This window comes from Oryx dammah, unplaced genomic scaffold (genome assembly GCF_014754425.2).
Source record: "Oryx dammah isolate SB20612 unplaced genomic scaffold, SCBI_Odam_1.1 HiC_scaffold_28, whole genome shotgun sequence".
NCBI lineage: Eukaryota > Metazoa > Chordata > Mammalia > Artiodactyla > Bovidae > Oryx > Oryx dammah.
Window position 1 is genome coordinate 66,478,970 of NW_024070212.1, and position 18,481 is coordinate 66,497,450.

General features: G+C 39.9%; 1 protein-coding gene across 1 annotated transcript in view; it reads right to left on the reverse strand.

The window, feature by feature from the left end:
* The window catches only part of ST6GALNAC3 (ST6 N-acetylgalactosaminide alpha-2,6-sialyltransferase 3), a 636,542-nt gene that overhangs the window by 388,549 nt on the left and 229,512 nt on the right, over positions 1-18,481 (reverse strand). The gene's annotated exons all lie outside the window — the stretch shown is intronic.

An 18,481-nucleotide genomic window follows, 5' to 3' on the forward strand; every position in this document is an offset into this window, starting at 1 on the left:
CCACTTGGAAATAATAGTGAAAGCATTGTAGACAAAACCTGCTATAAACACTAACAAATAACAGGAAAGGCAGACAGTTTTATTCCAGGCAGGTTAAAGCTAATCTAATCAAATCTAATTCTCTCTCTCTGTAAGCCTACCACTATGTTCAATTTATTTTTTGATTAGAAGTGCAGTAGGATAGTCCTCTGTTGGACCACAGTTAAACAATACTGAGTTCACATTTTCCTTACAAACAATTCTGATGAAACAACAGATTTTAAAGATGCTTTTTTAAAATAAAAAACATTGTCTAATACTAAAGCTAAGTTCCAAGAAGATTTTAAGAGGAATTTCTTCTTACCATTTTTTTACTTTGAAAATTTATGGATGGTTCTATTGTAACCCATAATAAAATACACCTAAGAGAAACGTGTTCTTTGATCCTGGATTTCAGAGATTTCAGAAAAAGAGCTCTTTGCAAATACTGACTAATGGTAGTAAAGACATTATGTGTATTTAAATACTGAATAATGGGAACAATGAGACCTGAAGAATAGTTAGGAATTCAGTCAGCAAGGTACAAAGAGCTATTTTCTTTCCACTGAACAAATGCACAGTCTCATCAAAGAGAGAGCTCCCTTAGTGAGCATGAAGCAAGGCTACATTCACCCCAAATGGCTGTGCATAAATGACCAGTTTGCCTTTATGCGAAAAGTTTTCACTGACCAGTAAATCATCCTGTTTCTCCTAGTCTTTAATTGTGGTGTTGAGCTATGCACACACACCTACACACGCACACACACCTACACACACACACACACACGCACACGCACACGCACACACACACACACACTTCTACCTATAATGTACCAGTTGTTAGAAATGGAAGGAATTTTACTGATGGTCTTAGAAAAAGAAAGGGGGAAAGACTACCACCTTATCTCCAAATTAACATTAGTATATGACTTTCACCTAATAGACTAGGAAATTTCAAAAAGAGATTTAAACATTAAGAATGGCATTGAAACATGTATAATTATCATGTAAGAATCGAATCGCCAGTCTATGTCCGATGCAGGATATGGCACGCTTGGGGCTGGTACACGGGGATGACCCAGAGAGATGTTGTGGGGAGGGGGGTGGGAGGGGGGTTCATGTTTGGGAACGCATGTACACCCGTGGTGGATCCATGTCAATGTATGGCAAAACCAATACAGAATTGTAAAGTAAAATAAAAAATTAAAAAATAAATAAATAAATGTCTATCTAGTGTTAAACTTGAGAATGAAATGAAGAACAACAGTTGTGAAAGATAGTGGTTTCTTACAAAACTAAATATACCATTACCATATGATCCAGCAATCATGCTCCAAAGGAGATAAGAACCATATCCACATAAAACCTGCACATGGATGTTTATGGCAGGTTTATTCATACTTGCCAAATCTTGAAAGCAACCAAATGTCCTTCAGTATGTGAACAGATAAATAAACTGAGGTACATTCAGACAATGGAATGCATGTATGTATGTGTACTTGGTCACTTCATATGTGTCTAACTCTGGAACTCAATGGACTGTAACTGACTAGGCTACTCTGTCCATAGGATTCTCCAGGCAAGAATATTGGCATCTGTTGCCATGCCTTCTTCCGGGGGATCTTGCCAACCCAGGGACTGAACCTACATCTCCTGTATTGCATGCAGATTCTTCATCACTGAGCTACCAGGAAGCCAGACAAAGGAATATTCAGCACTAAAAAGATGCATTCCAAACCATGAAAAGACATGCAGGAACTTTAAATGCATATTACTAAATAAAAGAAGCTAACTAGAAAATGCTACTTACTATGATTCCAACTATATGACACTTTGAAAAGGCAAAACTATCACGATAGTTAAAAAAAAAAAAAGTTCAGTGGTTGCCAGGAGTTAGGGGACGGGGAGAGAAGAACAGGTGAAGAACAGAGGATATTTAGGGAAGTTAACTACTCTGTATGTTACTGCAATGATGGATACATGTCATTATAAACTTTTCCAAACCCATAGAATGTATAACACCAGTAATGAAGCCTAAACTATGGACTGTATTGATAATGATGAGTTGATAATAATAGGTTCATCAGTTGTAATCATTCTGGTGAAGGATGTAGATAGTGGAGGAGGTTATTCATGAATGGGGACAGAGAGTATATGGAAAAATTTTGTATGTTCAACTTGATTTTGTTGTGAACTTAAAACTGCTCTTCAAAAGTCTGTTTTAAAAAGTGGTGGCCCTAGTAAAAAGGAAACATCATTTGCACTTGGCCCTGGTTCTAATCTGGGTGCTTCTACTAACCAGCTATGTAACTTTGGACTTGTTGGGATTCAGTATCCTGATACACAGAATTGGAGAAGAAAATCAATATATTTTATATTTTAAAAAGTCACTTCTAGCACAGTATGGAAATTCAGTAGGCCTAATGATCAAATAAGAAAGGTAAATGATGAATTAGTGCTACCATAAAGGGGAAAAAGACCCTAATGGCATATACCAAGGTACGAATACCCACAGCTATCTGTTACCAAATGTACTGATCAAATCTTAAAAAATTTAACGTAACAGCAACAATGCTGTTGTCAAAATAAGCAATTAAAAATTCTCAATAAGCTAGAAAGATGGGGAAAAACCAATATGATTAAATTGTACAGTGATAAATGGGATAGATAACAATTTGGGGTGGGGGGGAGGAAGCATCGTTCCAATAAAAGATGGCAGGGAAATGTTTCCTTGATATTACTAGAAGGGAAAAATAGGCCTAAGGTTTTAGTTGACCAGAAAGTTCAAAATGATTCACACAGCAGCTCAAGAAAATAATTAATTGAGGGAAATAAGCATTAATCTAGAGCAGGGAAAACTTGATGAGTGATTAAACATCAAAACACTCTCACTCAAAAGAAGAAGCTGATGCATTCTTTTCTGAATAGCGTATAGACCTAAGGGGAGCTTCCCTGGTGGCTCAGTGGTGAAGAATCCACCTGCAATGCAGGAGACACAGAAAACACAGGTTCAATCCCTGGGTTGGGAAGATCCCTGGAGAAGGGCACGGCAACCCACTCTAGTATTCTTGCTTGGAGAAACCCATGGAGAGAGGACCCTAGTGGGCTATAGTCCATAGGGCTGCAAGTTGTTGGACACAACTGAAGCCACTGAGAACTCTGAGAACTAGGTCTACCAAGTGGAATTTCAGGGAGGTAGATTTTGACTTCATACAAATAATAACTTTTGTTTCATATATTAGAAACTGTTTCAATGGTATTTACTATTTCCCAGGCATAACCAAGATATGGAGCTACAGAGATAGGCTGAGACTCATGCTCAAGTCCGGAACCGGATTCCTCTCAAAGTATTGAGATGAAGTGAAAACTCCAAAGGAAGAAGCCTTCATGCAAAGGGTTACTGATGAGTTGGTTTTTTTGTTTGTTTGTTTCCTAACTTCTTATTTGGTATTGGGGTATAGCCAAAATGGCTGTATGAGGAGGCTTTACAAATAGCTATGATAAGAAGAGAAGCAAAAAGCAAAGGAGAAAAGAAAAGATATAAGCATCTGAATGCAGAGTTCCAAAGAATAGCAAAAAGAGATAAGAAAGCATTCTTCAGTGATCAATGCAAAGAAATAGAGGAAAACAACAGAATGGGAAAGACTAGAGATCTCTTCAAGAAAATTAGAGATACCAAGGGAACATTTCATGCAAAGATGGTTCAATAAAGGACAGAAATGATATGGACCTAACAGAAGCAGAAGATATTAAGAAGAGGTGTCAAGAATACACAGAAAAACTGTATACAAAAGATCTTCATGACCCAGATAATCATGATGGTGTGATCACTCACCTAGACCCAGCATCCTGGAATGTGAAGTCAAGTGGGTCTTAGAAAGCATCACTATGATCAAAGCTAGTGGAGGTGATAGAATTCCAGTTGAGTTATTTACTAGAAAGTGCTGCAGTCAATATGCTGTAAAAGTGCTGCACTCAATATGCCGGCAAATTTGGAAAACTCAGCAGAGGCTACAGGACAAGAAAAGGTCAGGGTTCATTCCAATCCCAAAGAAAGGCAATGCCAAAGAAGGCTCAAACTACTGCACAATTGCACTCATCTCACACGCTAGTAAAGTAATGCTCAAAATACTGCAAGCCAGGGTTCATCAGTATGTGAACTGTGAAATTCCAGATGTTCAAGCTGGTTTTAGAAAAGGCAGAGGAACCAGAGATCAAATTGCCAACATCCGCTAGATCATGGAAAAAGGAAGAGTTCCAGAAAAACATCTATTTCTGCTTTATTGACTATGCCAAAGCCCTTGACTGTGTGGATCACAATAAACTGTGGAAAATTCTTCAAGAGATGGGAATACCAGACAACCTGACCTGCCTCTTGAGAAACCTATGTGCCAGTCAGGAAGCAACAGTTAGAACTGGACATGGAACAACAGACTGGTTCCAAATAGGAAAAGGAGTACATCAAGGCTGTATATTGTCACCCTCCTTATTTAACTTATATGCAGAGTACATCATGAGAAACGCTGGGCCGGAAGAAGCACAAGCTGGAATCAAGATTGCCAGGAGAAATATCAATAACCTCAGACATGCAGATGACACCACCCTTACGGCAGAAAGTGAAGAGGAACTAAAAAGCCTCTTGATGAAAGTGAAAGAGGAGAGTGAACTTAAAGCTCAACATTCAGAAAACTAAGATCATGGCATCTGGTCCCATCACTTCATGGCAAATAGATGGGGAAACAGTGGAAACAGTGTCAGATTTTATTTTTGGGGGCTCCAAAATCACTGCAGATGGTAAATGCAGCCACGAAATTAAAAGACGTTTACTCCTTGGAGGGAAAGTTATGACCAACCTAGATAGCATATTTGAAAAGCAGAGACATTACTTTGCCGACTAAGGTCCATCTAGTCAAAGCTATGGTTTTTCCAGTGGTCATGTATGGGTGTGAGAGTTGGACTGTGAAGAAAGCTGAGTGCTGAAGAATTGATGCTTTTGAACTGTGGTGTTTGAGAAGCCTCTTGAGAGTCCCTTGGACTGAAAGGAGATCCAACCAGTCCATCCTAAAGGAGATCAGTCCTGGGTGTTTATTTTAAGGACCGATACTGAAGCTGAAACTCCAATACTTTGGCCACCTCAAGCGAAGAGTTGACTCATTGGAAAGGACCCTGATGCTGTGAGGGATTGGGGGCTGGAGGAGAAGGAGATGACAGAGGATGAGATGCCTGGATGGCATAGCTGACTCAATGGACGTGAGTTTGAGTTAACTCTGTGAGTTGGTGATGGACAGGGAGGCCTGGCGTGCTGTGATTCATGGGGTCTCAACGAGTTGGACACGACTGAGTGACTGAACTGATAGCCAATTAACAGTGTTGTGATAGTTTCAAGTGAACAGCAAAGGGACTCAACTATCCATGTACACGTATCCATTCTCCCCCAAATTCCCCTCCCATCCAGGCTGCCACATAATATTGTGCAGAGTTCCATGTGTTATAGGGGATTCCCTGGTGGCTCAGATGGTAAAGAGTCTACCTGCAATATGGGAGAGGCAGGTTCAATCCCTAAGTTGGGAAGACCCCTGGAGAAGGAAATGGCAACCCACTGCAGTATTCTTGCCTGGAGACTCTCATGCACAGAAGAGTCTGGCAGGATACAGTCCATGACGTCGCAGAGTCAGACACGACTGATTGACTTCATTTTCTTTATTTCTTTTCTCTCAATGTGCTATATAGTCAGTCAGTCAGTTCAGTCACTCAGTCACGTCTGACTCTTTGCTACCCCATGAACCGCAGCATGCCAGGCCTCCCTGTCCATCACCAACTCCGGGAGTTCACTCAAACTCGTGTCCATTGAGTCAGTGATGCCATCAACAATCTCATCCTCTGTCATCCCCTTCTTCTCCTGCCCTCAAACTTTCCCAGCATCAGGGTCTTTTCAAATGAGTCAGCTCTTCACATTAGGTGGCCAAATTATTGGAGTTTCAGGTTCAACATCAGTCCTTCCAATGAACACCCAGGACTGGTCTCCTTTAGGATGGACTGGTTGGATCTCCTTGCAGTCCAAGAGACTCTCAAGAGTCTTCTCCAACACCACAGTTTAAAAGCATCAATTCTTCGGTGCTCAGCTTTCTTTATAGTCCAACTCTCACATCCATACATGACTACTGGAAAAGCCATAGCCTTGACTAGATGGACCTTTGTTGGCAAAGTAATGTCTCTGCTTTTTAATATGCTGTCTAGGTGGGTCATAACTTTCCTTCCAAGGAGTAAGCATCTTTTAATTTCATGGCTGCAATCACCATCCGCAGTGATTCTGGAGCCTAAAAAAATAAAGTCTGCCACTGTTTCCACTGTTTCCCCATCTATTTGCCATGAAGTGATGGGACCAGATGCTATGATCTTAGTTTTCTGAAGGTTGAGCTTTAAGCCAATTTTATTCAGTCTCCTCTTTCACTTTCATCAAGAGGCTCTTTAATTCTTCTTCACTTTCTGCCATAAGGGTGGTGTCATCTGCATGTCTGAGGTCATTGATATTTTTCCTGGCAATCTTGCTTCCAGCTTGTTCTTCCTCCAGCCCAGCATTTCTCATGATGTACTCTGCATATAAGTTAAATAAGGAGGGTGACAATATACAGCCTTGACGTACTCCTTTTCCTATTTGGAACCAGTCTGTTGTTCCATGTCCAGTTCTTACTGTTGCTTCCTGACCGGCACACAGATTTCTAAAGAGGCAGATCAGGTGGTCTGGTATTCCCATCTCTTGAAGAATTTTCCACAGTTTATTGTGATCCACACAGTCAAAGGCTTTGGCACAGTCAATAAAGAAGAAAAAGATGTTTTTCTGGAACTCTCTTGCTTTTTCGATGATCCAGCGGATGTTGGCAATTTGATCTCTGGTTCCTCTGCCTTTTCTAAAACCAGCTTGAACATCTGGAAGTTCATGGTTCACGTATTACTGAAGGCTGGCTTGCAGAATTTTGAGCATTACTTTACTAGCGTGTGAGATGAGTGCAATTGTGTGGTAGTTTGAATATTCTTTGGCATTGCCTTTCTTTGAGATTGCAATGAAAACTCACCTTTTCCAGTGTTGTGGCCACTGCTGAATTTTCCAAATTTGCTGGCATATTGAGTGCAGCACTTTCACAGCATCATCTTTTAGGATTTGAAATAGCTCAGCTGGAATTCCATCACTATCTTTGTTCGTAGTGATGCTTCCTAAGGCCCACTTGACTTCACATTGCAGGATATCTGGCTCTAGGTGAGTGATCATACCATTGTGATTTTCTGGGTCATGAAGATAAGGCCCTTATAGGTTATGCATTTTAAATATAGTTGTATGTAGGGAAATCTTGTATTGGGTGATTTGTTAAGTTAAACTGCCTTTTCAAGTGTCCATCAATGGATGTACAGATAAAAATATAATGTGTGTGTGTGTGTGTGTGTGTGTGTTATTTGGCTATGAGAAAGAAAGAACTTCAAGTTCAAATCCTGCTATTTGCAACAACATTGATGAACCTAAAGGGTATTATGTTAGTAAAATAAGCCAGACAAAGAAAGATAATTACTCTGTCATCTCAAGTAAACGTAGTATCAAAAAAAAAAAAAAATGAAGCCAGAAACAGAAAGTAGAGTGGTAGTTACCAGAAGCTGCGGAAGGGGCAGAATGAGAACATACTGGTCGAAGAGTACAAACCTTCAGTTATAAGATTAAAAAGTTCTGGAAATCTAACATACAGCATGATGACTATAGTAAATAATACTGTAATATACACCTGAAATTTGCTTTGAGAATAGATCTTAATCATTATCACACACACACACACACAGTAACTGTGTGAGGTCATTGATGTGCTATTTAACTTGATTACTCTAATCATTTCACAATGTATATGTATATCAAATCATTACTCTGTATACTTTAAATATATACAACTTTATTTGTCAATTATACCTCAATAAAACTGAGTGGAAAAATGAAACTTCTTTCAATTTTAATTCCATGTTACTGGTCCATGATGTGGCAGGGTATTTCCTTTAAAACTTAGATGTAGTAAGCTGATTTTACTTGATCCAATTAATATTCCAAATGTCAGAACTTCAGTCACAGCAAGTACTTAAATGAAAAGAGGAGGACTCATGGTAACCAGCTGATTGATTCTTTCAACAAACATTTCGTAACGTCTCCTTACACCTGCTCTGTGGGAACCTGCCCTTATGACACTGAAAACTCACTGGTTTTTCATGGGCATTCCTCAGCACCCAGGTACATCATTGCATAGTCTCCCACTAGACTGAAGTCACATTTTCTAACAAAATAAATAGGGATCAAGAATGTTTTAACTTCCTATGACATGGGGTGCCAACTGTCCATTTCCAATGTTGCTGTCAGAATATCAGAATATTAACTTCCTGAGAAGTTTCACTCCTTATTACTGGTTCAGCCGATATTTTATGACAGACTACAATGAATATAAATCCCCACAATTGTCTTGGAGAGCTCTCAAAATAGGACTGTAAGATTTCCTTGGTGAGACTGCTAAGTCTTCTGGCTATAAATCTCCCCCCAATAACACTGCTTATTCAATTTAAGGCTGCAAGCCTAGAGAGATTAATGAGATGAGTTGTCCACTAGTGAAGGGAAGAACACAAGATCTAGCCTATCTTATTTCATCTTCTGGTTTAATCATTATAAGTGTTATGTAATGTGACATTCACACATTATTGAAGATATTCAAGGAACAAATTGCTATCACTAATCAGCAGATCATTTTTTATTTTCATTTCTTGCAGACTCTAAAATTAATGATGCCCTCCCTTTTCTATTAAATATTTTTTCCAAGAAAAGTTATATTAAATAAGAAATTGAACATGGGAACCATAAGTATTCCTTTTTTTCTTTTGCAACTTTGGTGCTTTTCCCCAAGCTAATGAACCCCAGCGGTGTTAGAAAAAAGGCTTAAGGAGCAGCAACTTATTTTGTCTCGGTTCGTTAAATCTCTGACAAGCAATGTGCTCCTTCAGGATCCAAAATGTTCTTTTCCCACTTGATTCTTTCATGTCTGCTATTCCTCTTTAACTTGGTGGATGCAACACACTTGGATGCTATTTCTAATCTGCTAATTGGGTCCAGGGGAGTGTCCGGATGGACTGGGCCAGCAAGGCCACAGTGAACTCTCGGGGCTCCACGCTCTCTGCCGGAATCTGCTGTACTTGGAATCCTCTCTGTCAGAGCTGCAGGCCTGCCCAGGGCTGGGGCAGCTGATGGAAGGGAACACCCTAGCCTGGGGCACTGCAGGCTAGAGAAAAGAGGGCTGATATCAACCATCCTGACCTGCACCCTCTCCAACCACATCCTGGGGGACTTTAATTAAGCAAGAAACTCTTTCAACAATATTATAAAATATTGAAGAAGGCTCATCAAAAAGAAGGTCTGAAATTTCAGAATTCTCTGAAATTTAAACTTTTTTAGTAGGCTCTGGGAACCCTTTTTATTTTAAAGTAAAAGAGTCAATTAGAACATCCATCTCCTCCTTTCCAGTTCAAAATAAGCCAGTCTCCACAGGTTATTATCCTTCACCCTCTTTGGTATTCTCTTCCTTAATAATTTACGAATTATTTCATTCTGACATTTCTCAGTTGGAGCTTTCAAATTCAGCCATGGATGGATAACTCCATGCCTGCTTTGGCACCACAGCTTGGTAACTAGGTTGGGTTCGACAGTCTGCACAGTCTCCTCCACCCCCTTTTAATTCACACAGAGCTGTCCATCTCCTGAAAGCCGCCTTCCTTCGGGGAACTTGCAGTAGCTGGTGTCTCACTGAGTGAGAAAATGAAGCAGCAATGTTTGGGGATACCCCTAAAATGCCACTACTATGAAGAAATAATATCTCCAAGGGCCCAGTCTTGGGAGAATGTCAGATGGCTTTGGAAGTGGAGGGGAAGAACAGCCACCAAACTTGAATTTGGAACAAAAAGTCATGGATTCCCATCCTGTGTCACCCCTTGGGACTCGGTTTCCGCTGCTGCAGGACAACATCTGCTTCAAAGACCAACTATAGAAATACATCAATCAAAGAGGCTGTAGTCTTTGCTGCAGTTAAAGGAAAAACCAGAAATAACATAAATATCTCCCAGAAGGAGAAGTGGGCAAGTAAATCATGAAATATTCATTCCATGGGCAAGCAGCAGTTTAAAAGAATGAGACAAATCAGTGTGTTTTATAATGGAATCATCTCCAAGACATACCCATGAGTTTAAAAAATAAAAGTGCTAGTAGTAGAAATTATGTATGGTATGCAATCATTAATGTAAAAAGAATTAATGTACAAAATTAACATTGTACATTTTTTATACTTACTCTGCATGCAAATGAATAGAACTGTATTGGGTATAATACACTATTAATGGTGACCAACCCTGTGAAGGGAGCAGGAAACTGAGACCGGAAGTGCTGCTCCAAGGGAATATTTACTCTTATGTATAATATGTTAATTTTCCTATTAGAGATTGTGTTTCTTTATTGAGTGTGCAATTAATTAAAAGATATTTTTAAAGGAAAAGAGTGCTTGTAAGATACGTGTATGAAACTACTCTGAAAAACAAAAAAAATAAAATGCTTGGTAGACATGAACTTTTCCCAGGCCAAACCCCACATGTCCTGGCCACTTTCCTCTTGGACAAGATGGGCAAAGCAACTCACTCTCTCCTCAGTTCAGTGCTTCCACCACCTCTGACTCCAAGGAAGGACCCAACTGAAGGAGGGTTACTCCCCTTGGTTATTTCACTTTGCAAATGACCAAAAAGTGAATAGGTAGATCCCAGACTGAGCTTCCAATAGGCCCTCATTAGATGCCTATTAACTAAAGACTCTGTTGATTATTAGGCCTCAAAGTACATCCAGATTACTTTTTTCATTTTTTTGGTCAGTGCTTCATTGGGTCTAATTTAATGGAGTTGATTTAAATCAGAGTTTCCTACTACTTTTTTTGCGCACACACATATCCCAACCCCTGCCAAAGGGCACTTTTTTCCCCCAATCACACCATTCATGAATTTTTGCCCTTGTGGGAGTGCTTTCATGCCTGTTGAGGATGCATGACTTCAGCTATTTATTCTTTACTAGGTACCAGGTACTGCTTAAAGCACTGCATCTGATTGGACATACTTACTCATCCACATGAGCTAAGAAGTCCGAGGTACAGATAAGTTAAGTGCTTATCATAGGTTTCACAGTCGTTTGTCAGACCTGGGTCCGAACTTAGTCTGACCGAGGAAGACAGTCTGAGTTGCTTCTGTTTTCATGCTGCTTCTCAGAAAAAATGTGCCCCCACATGCCTCATAGACAGAGATCAATGGAGTTTATTCCAAATAAAAGTGTCACTTTTCCATCATGTTTACAGCACACAGAGGTTGAGATTAAAGGTAACACATCAGAGTGTAAGTAACATAAGGTCCTGTAAGCACAGGTTTCAAGAACACAAGTGGAAAGACAAAACAAAACAAACCTGTTTTTACCTGAGTTTGTGGCACCTAAAAATAAAGCTTCTTGAACAAGAAGAGAACACACACTAGCAGGAGACATCACTTCAGAGGGTGAAGACTGGTTCCACTTGCCATACACAAAAATCAGATTTTTGAGCTTCACGCCTTCATCCACCAGTGTGCAAAGTATATGTTTTCCTCTTCCCTGTGGGAGAGCCTGGGTCACTAGGTATCTTTTCAACCTCATCTCCTAGGACTCCTAAAACAATTCTCCCTCCCTGGCTCTGGCCATGCCTGTTTCTCACATTTCCAAAGGCTCTGCACAAGCAATGTCATTCTCTCCAGTCATCCAAGTCCAACCTGCTTCTGAGGGTCTACCTCAAATCCAATCTCCTTCCCCTCTAAAACAAGCCCACATTCTGTTGCCTCCTTGGAGAATCCTGCCTACCCAGCAAGATCTGATTTGTCACTTGTTTGAGCTTCCTGGCATATAATGAGTACACTGCTCATCTGAAGCTCTTTGCTGTAAGGGTTGACCTGGTTCTGCATGCCATTCTTTCTGAGACCATCGTTAACTGGCAGAAAGGCCTGGCTAGCACTGACACTTCTAGGTACTTGCCACAGAGCCCAGCAAATAGTGACTGATGAGTTGGCATGTTTGGGGAACTGGGGTCTGATGTGGTTTGTTGTTTACAATGTGCAAACCAAAACATCTGTTTAGAGGGGTATGGAAAGACATTGCTTTGGTCACTCTAAAAGCAGACACTGGACCACAGGACTTGAAAAAACATTTACACTGGGTGGGAATTCCCTGATGATCCAGTGGTCAGGGCTCTACACTTCTGCTCCGGGGAACATAGGTTCATCCCTGGTCAGGGAGCTAAGAGCCTTCATGACATGCAGTGCAGCCAAAAACAAACAAACAAACAAAAATCATTAACATTAGATATAAGGCTGAGGAGGATAAAATAATCACCATTTCACTTCCAGCTTCCACAGTGATTTTATCTCCTTTAACCCAAAACTTCTAGACAATAGTCACAGAGTTGGCCCACAAGCTAAAAAGGTAGCAGATAAAAATCCTAGTGAGCAGAAGGGCTTGCTCTCTCAGTCAAGTAATGCTACCTCTGAGAAAGGTAGTGGAATGTTACCAATAACAGCACTAGTTCCTAAGGCAGTCTGTGTGTTATTCCCAGCTCTTCTGCCCACAAGCTGTGCAGCCCTAGAAAACTTACTGAACAACTCTCTGCCTCAGCTTCTTCACTTGAAAATAGAGCTAATAAAGTATTCTCACCTCAAAGACTGTGGTAACAAATATGCTACACTTAGAAGAGTGTTGTTAGCTGCACTACTGTTTGCACAAGTGCAAACACTATTGTTTGCACTTTTATATAATAAAAAGTGCATATAATCAGGAAAGAAGAAACTAGCAGATGCTCTTTATGTCTGTATAATATGGAAGAAAAACAAACTCATCTAAGGGACTAACTCTTAACAATGCTTGAACTCTTTGGGCATCATTGTGTACATTTCTTGCAGGAGAGTATAAAGCAAGCTGGCTTTTATAGCACCCACAATCTGGGCTAGAGATGACAGAGTCACTCTTTAATTAACCTGCTGCTACCAGATATCCTAGATAAACTATTTATCTTCTAAACAGATGAGCTTTTCACACCTACCAAAATGAATCCAAAATAATAGCTATTGGCTTGAGAAGGGGGAGGGAGGCTTCAGTGTGATCCATTTCTGATGGGATTTATGCCCCATCCCACACTCCATTGGTGTCAGCAAATGGCAGAAAAATAACCTTCAATGGATAGAAGGCAAACTCATAACTTCAACTGTCCTTATTCTCTTAACTAAGCAAATTATCTTCATAATGATGCTGGACAGTGGCTATGAATAAATTTACAAATAGACACATACTATGATCATTTGTGCAAAATAAGCAATTACTTCACTCCAAAACACTTTTCACAACCAAGCACATGTGAACAGTTCTGCCTCAAGACTGGCACTGTATCACTGCCTATCACTTCCTCTCTGGCCCTGTAAGGTATAAAGGCCAAGCTTGTCCTGGTTTAATAACTTCTCTCTCTCTTTTTTTTTTTCTTTATTGATTTCTTCCTACAATGATCTCCTGGCAAGATTAGAAGACCAGAATTCAGAGAAAATTGAAGTAGATACACTTTTTAGTGTAAATTATTTCATTTCACTGGAGTTTCTTATAGGACACTTCAAATGGTGTATATCTCACTGGATCTTTTATAAACAACCTCCAACCCTATTTTCCAGAGACAATATAAGTGAAAAAGAACTGTGTGACTTTCAATTAGTGACAAGGTCTTCATGTTCCAATCGTCCCACTCTCCTGGTACATTCACAATCAAGGCAGCCGTCCTAGGGTTCAGGCTGTGGAAAGACAGTCCCCAGACCAACCTGAATTTTGCAATTCCCATCTGCTTTGACAGAAGCATAGCCATGAGCTTGGTGGCTTTGGAGCATCAACCATGGCACTTTTTGGAGGAAGGGCCAGGCCACTGAATCTCATTCCACCCACAAAGAGGAGTACAGCCCAAGGTCAAAGCCAAGGACTGGCATAAACCTTCCTCTCAGGACTGCTATGTACCCAGGAGCACGGGAACAAAGAAGGTCTGGCCCTTCCTTTTCTCTCACTTGATCCTCTGTGACTACAGACAAGGGAGTGGTCAGAGAGGCCTGTGACTCTTCAGACACATTTGCTCCCAGGATGTTGAAAACATCACACTAAGTTGATGCTGCCCCTTTTCAGCAGAATGCTTCCTGTGATACCTTTGTGTCTGTCTGTCTAGTTCATGATGTCTGTCCTGGGTCTCCATCTATTTCACTCTCCCTGCCTCTCTACATCTGTCAGATTGTTTCTGAGTGTGTGTGTGTGTGCGTGCATGTGTACATGAATCCGCCTGTCTCTCCCTCCAAGTGTGTGTCCTGCTTTATCTCCTTCTATCTGTCTCCCTCTTTTTCAGTCTGCATGTCCTTCTTGTCTCTTTCTCTCTCTGTCCTGTCTCTGTCTCCCTCTTCGACAGTCTGTCTGTGCATGTCCATCTATGACTATCACAATTGTCCAGTCAACCAGGGATGCATTATGACTTTCATGGGCCCAGCACTTTTGCCTTCATGGGCTCCTTCATGTATGAAAAAAAAAATTACAACACATTTTATGATTGCATTGGCATAGAGGCAAATATAATCCAGGATGTTCTCACAACTGTACACTCATTATTATTATATTTAGCTTTTCTCCTGATTAAGAAAATTTAATATTTTATAGATTTCCTAAAATTATTGTGAGGCTGCAGTCAGAGACTTTATTTATACACACACCTCAGCACACATATACCACACCCTTCCAATAGGTGGTTGAGGGGCATTTCCAGCCTAGAAAATTCTAAACAAGACCATCTAGTTTACTTCTCCTCTAAGCTTTGAGGCTAAAGTTATTTTGTTCCTGTATATTCTTTTACTCCTCACAGATAGGGTGGTAACACTTGTCCTTATCCAGGAAGGTTAAGATTGAAGCTTCTGGTGAGAGGTTTGGGATAGAAACAAAGTGGGTGTTCCTGCCCGCTTAGTTCTAGGTTAGCTACAAGGAGTTCTCCATGCAGCCAGATCCACTCCACTAGACATCTGCCTTGGGAATGCAGCTGAAGCTCCAGCAGGATCATGTGTTCCTTTCCTCACCTCATTTCCTGCCTCTCCTACTGGGAGACATGGCTGGATGAAGGCAGAAGGGTGTGCAGCCATGCATCTTCCTATCCACCACCATGTACTGGTGCCCCATGATGACACAACTCACACCACCATCATCTGAGGATGCCTCGGCACCTCAAACATAATAAAGCTTCTTTGGTCTTCTCAGAGAACTAGCAGGGCAGCGACATATGGTGTGCCTAAGAGCAGGCAAATTTGATCACCTTGGCTCATGAAGACTGAGAATAATCATTTGCCTCCAAACCTAACCATCATCCACACGCTATCCCCAGAGATAGTTTTCAGGTGTATTATTTGGTTCTTTAACTCATTTCTATAATAGTCGTAATTAAAAAGTCCTCCCCAAATCCCTAAGCTTTTTGCTATTTTCTTGGGAAATAGAATAAAATGAAATTGATTTTCTTCTTTATCAGTAAAGCTTATAAATTGAAGGCACAAATCCCAGGAAGCCAGCACTTTAAATTTATCTTAATGCTACTAATTGGACCAAAAAGATGTCCTCTTTTGCTTGTTAAAGATTTGAAAAAACAACTAAATCCCACCTGTTTCAATTGTACTTTCCTATCTATTTCCATTGGCCCCAGTAAAATAAAAATAGGTCCAATATGGTCTTTTAGATAAGATTTCTTGCTTTTCAAAGGATCACTTGGCCCTGAACCTTTTTTACCTGTTTTGTTTACAATAATGCCCTCTTCCTATTTGCTCGTATTTGCTAATGGGTTTCTCTCTCTGATCCTTCAGTGTTACCTACACACATTTACCTTCTAATTTTCTTCTGGTCTCAGAGACCTGTCAACAATTCACCTTATCAAAGATGAGAGGAAAAATTAAAATTATAAATCTAATAATGGTAATACCTTAAGGCATAAATTTCTGTCCTTTCAATACCCTATGCATATCTAACTCAGTTCTCTGATACTTCCATTAGTTTAAACCAATCACAAAATTCTCATCTTTCAACAAGCAAGGACACAAAAAGGATGAAAGACAAAGCGATCACATTCCTAATAACATATTCATAAAGGTTCCCTTTTGCATGGTCACATGAAGTCTGTAAGTTAGGCTCAACACGTGATTTTCTAAGAAATTCAAACCTCATCATCTGAAGAAAGAATGACACCCCTTTATTTATTAGCTAACTGTGATCACACTCAGATTCAACTTGGAAAAAACATACAAAAGAAATGCAATGAAAACACAAAAGTGGATGCCTGTATTATATTTCCTGACTCCTCCCCATCTCAGCGGCGTCAAAGAAACATAGAAATCATAGAGAAAATGGACCTTGTTGCAAAGGCAAATAAATCTATTTAAAGTATGACAAGATGTGTAGGGTTAACATTTCAAACTTAAGATCAAAAAGGGCAAGCCATGGAGAAGTAGGCTTCCCTGATGGCTCAGAGGTAAAAAATCTACCTGCCAATGCAGGAGACATGGGTTCAATCCCTGAAGGAGGATAATCCCACATGCCTCGGAGCAACTAAGTCCACAGGCCACAACTATTGAAACTATGCTCTAAAGCCTAGGGGCTATAACTATTGAAGCCTGAAAGACCAAGATGTGCTCCGCAACAAGAGAAGCCCCTGCAATGAGAAGCTCATTCACCACAACTAGAGTATAGTCCCCACTCACAGCAACTAGAAGAAAACCCGCACAACAATGAAGACCCAGCACAGCCAAAAATAAATAGATACATAAAATTATTAAAAAAAAAAAAAAGACTTGGAGAAGGCTAGTTGTACCAGCCAAGCCAGATTTTCTTTACATTGTTGGTTTCAGGAGACACATAGGTCCTGATCCCTTGGGCCCTCTCCTAAATTGATGGGACAAAGGAAAGTGAATGGACTTCCTGTTCTGCTCATATATATCAGTCCTTCAGGGAGCTCTACCCCAGACTGCCTGAACATGTCTGAATTTGTTTAAATATAAAGGTTCTATTATAATATATAAAAATGAACATTATTATTAATGTGTTTCATTAAGTAGTACATCAAAACTCAACCTGTTCCAAGTGGGAATTTGCTGTGTGACACAGGTAGCTCAACCCAGTGCTCTGTGACAACGGGGGTTGGGGGTGGAGAGGGAGATGGGAAGGGGGTTGGAGGGACGGGACATATGTATACTGTGGCTGATTCATGATGATATATGGCAGAAACCAACACAATACTGCAAGGCAATTATCCTCCAATTAAAAATATATATATATATATTTAAATTTATTTATTGCAATTGGAGGCTAATTACTTTACAATATTGTAGTGGTTTTTGCCATACATTGACATGAATCAGCCACAGGTGTACATGTGTTCCCCATCATGAACCCCCCTCCTACCTCCCTCCCTATCCCATCCCTCAGGGTCATCCCAGTGTGAAGGGATTTCCCTGGTGGTCCAGTGGCTAAGACTCCACGCTCCCAATAGAAGGGGCTCGGGTTCAATCCCTGGTCAGAGAACTAGATCCCACATGCCACAGCTAAGAGTTCCTAAGAGTTTGCATGCCACAAATAAAGATCCCACATGATGCAACTTAGACCTGGTGAAGCCCAATAGATAAATAAATAAAAATAAATGTTAAAAAAAAATGTGAGTTAGAAAAAGAAAATGGACTTTCTTCTTTGCAAGCAAAAAACAAATTTTCAGTCCTGTGTAACAAAAGCAAATACTAACATCACAGAAAACAAAGTTACTACCTAGCTCAGAGTCCTGGAGCATTCTGAGGTACTGTGGAGGCTCAGGGGTCACTACAGGGCAGAGGAAAATCCATGGAAGCAAGTGCCATTTCTATGATTTCAACACAGTGGTTCTTCCATAAAACACTGTTGCAAGAATGATTCTAGTACTTAAAAAAAATTAGCTTGAAAATAGAGATAATGCGTCTGACTTAAATTTAAAAAAAAAAAAACAATAAAACTTTTCCCTGAAAAATAGGAATTTGTGCCACTTAAAACAATTTTTTCTCCAAATTTTTCTTGCAACAGTGTTAATAAAGCTAAAAACTGGAAATGACCTAAATATCCAATAATCAAGTTTTAGCATATGGTTAGTATAGTTTTAAGCAATATTAATAATGATAGTGTATTTTTAAACATTTTGACATGGCAAGATGTTCATAATAAACTTGAAAGTTCAAACAGATTTTTAAAAAGATTAAATATGGCATAATCTCATTTTATATTGTCTATGTATATATCATGTATGAAATTATATGTTATATAAAATATAAATACAATTTGAAT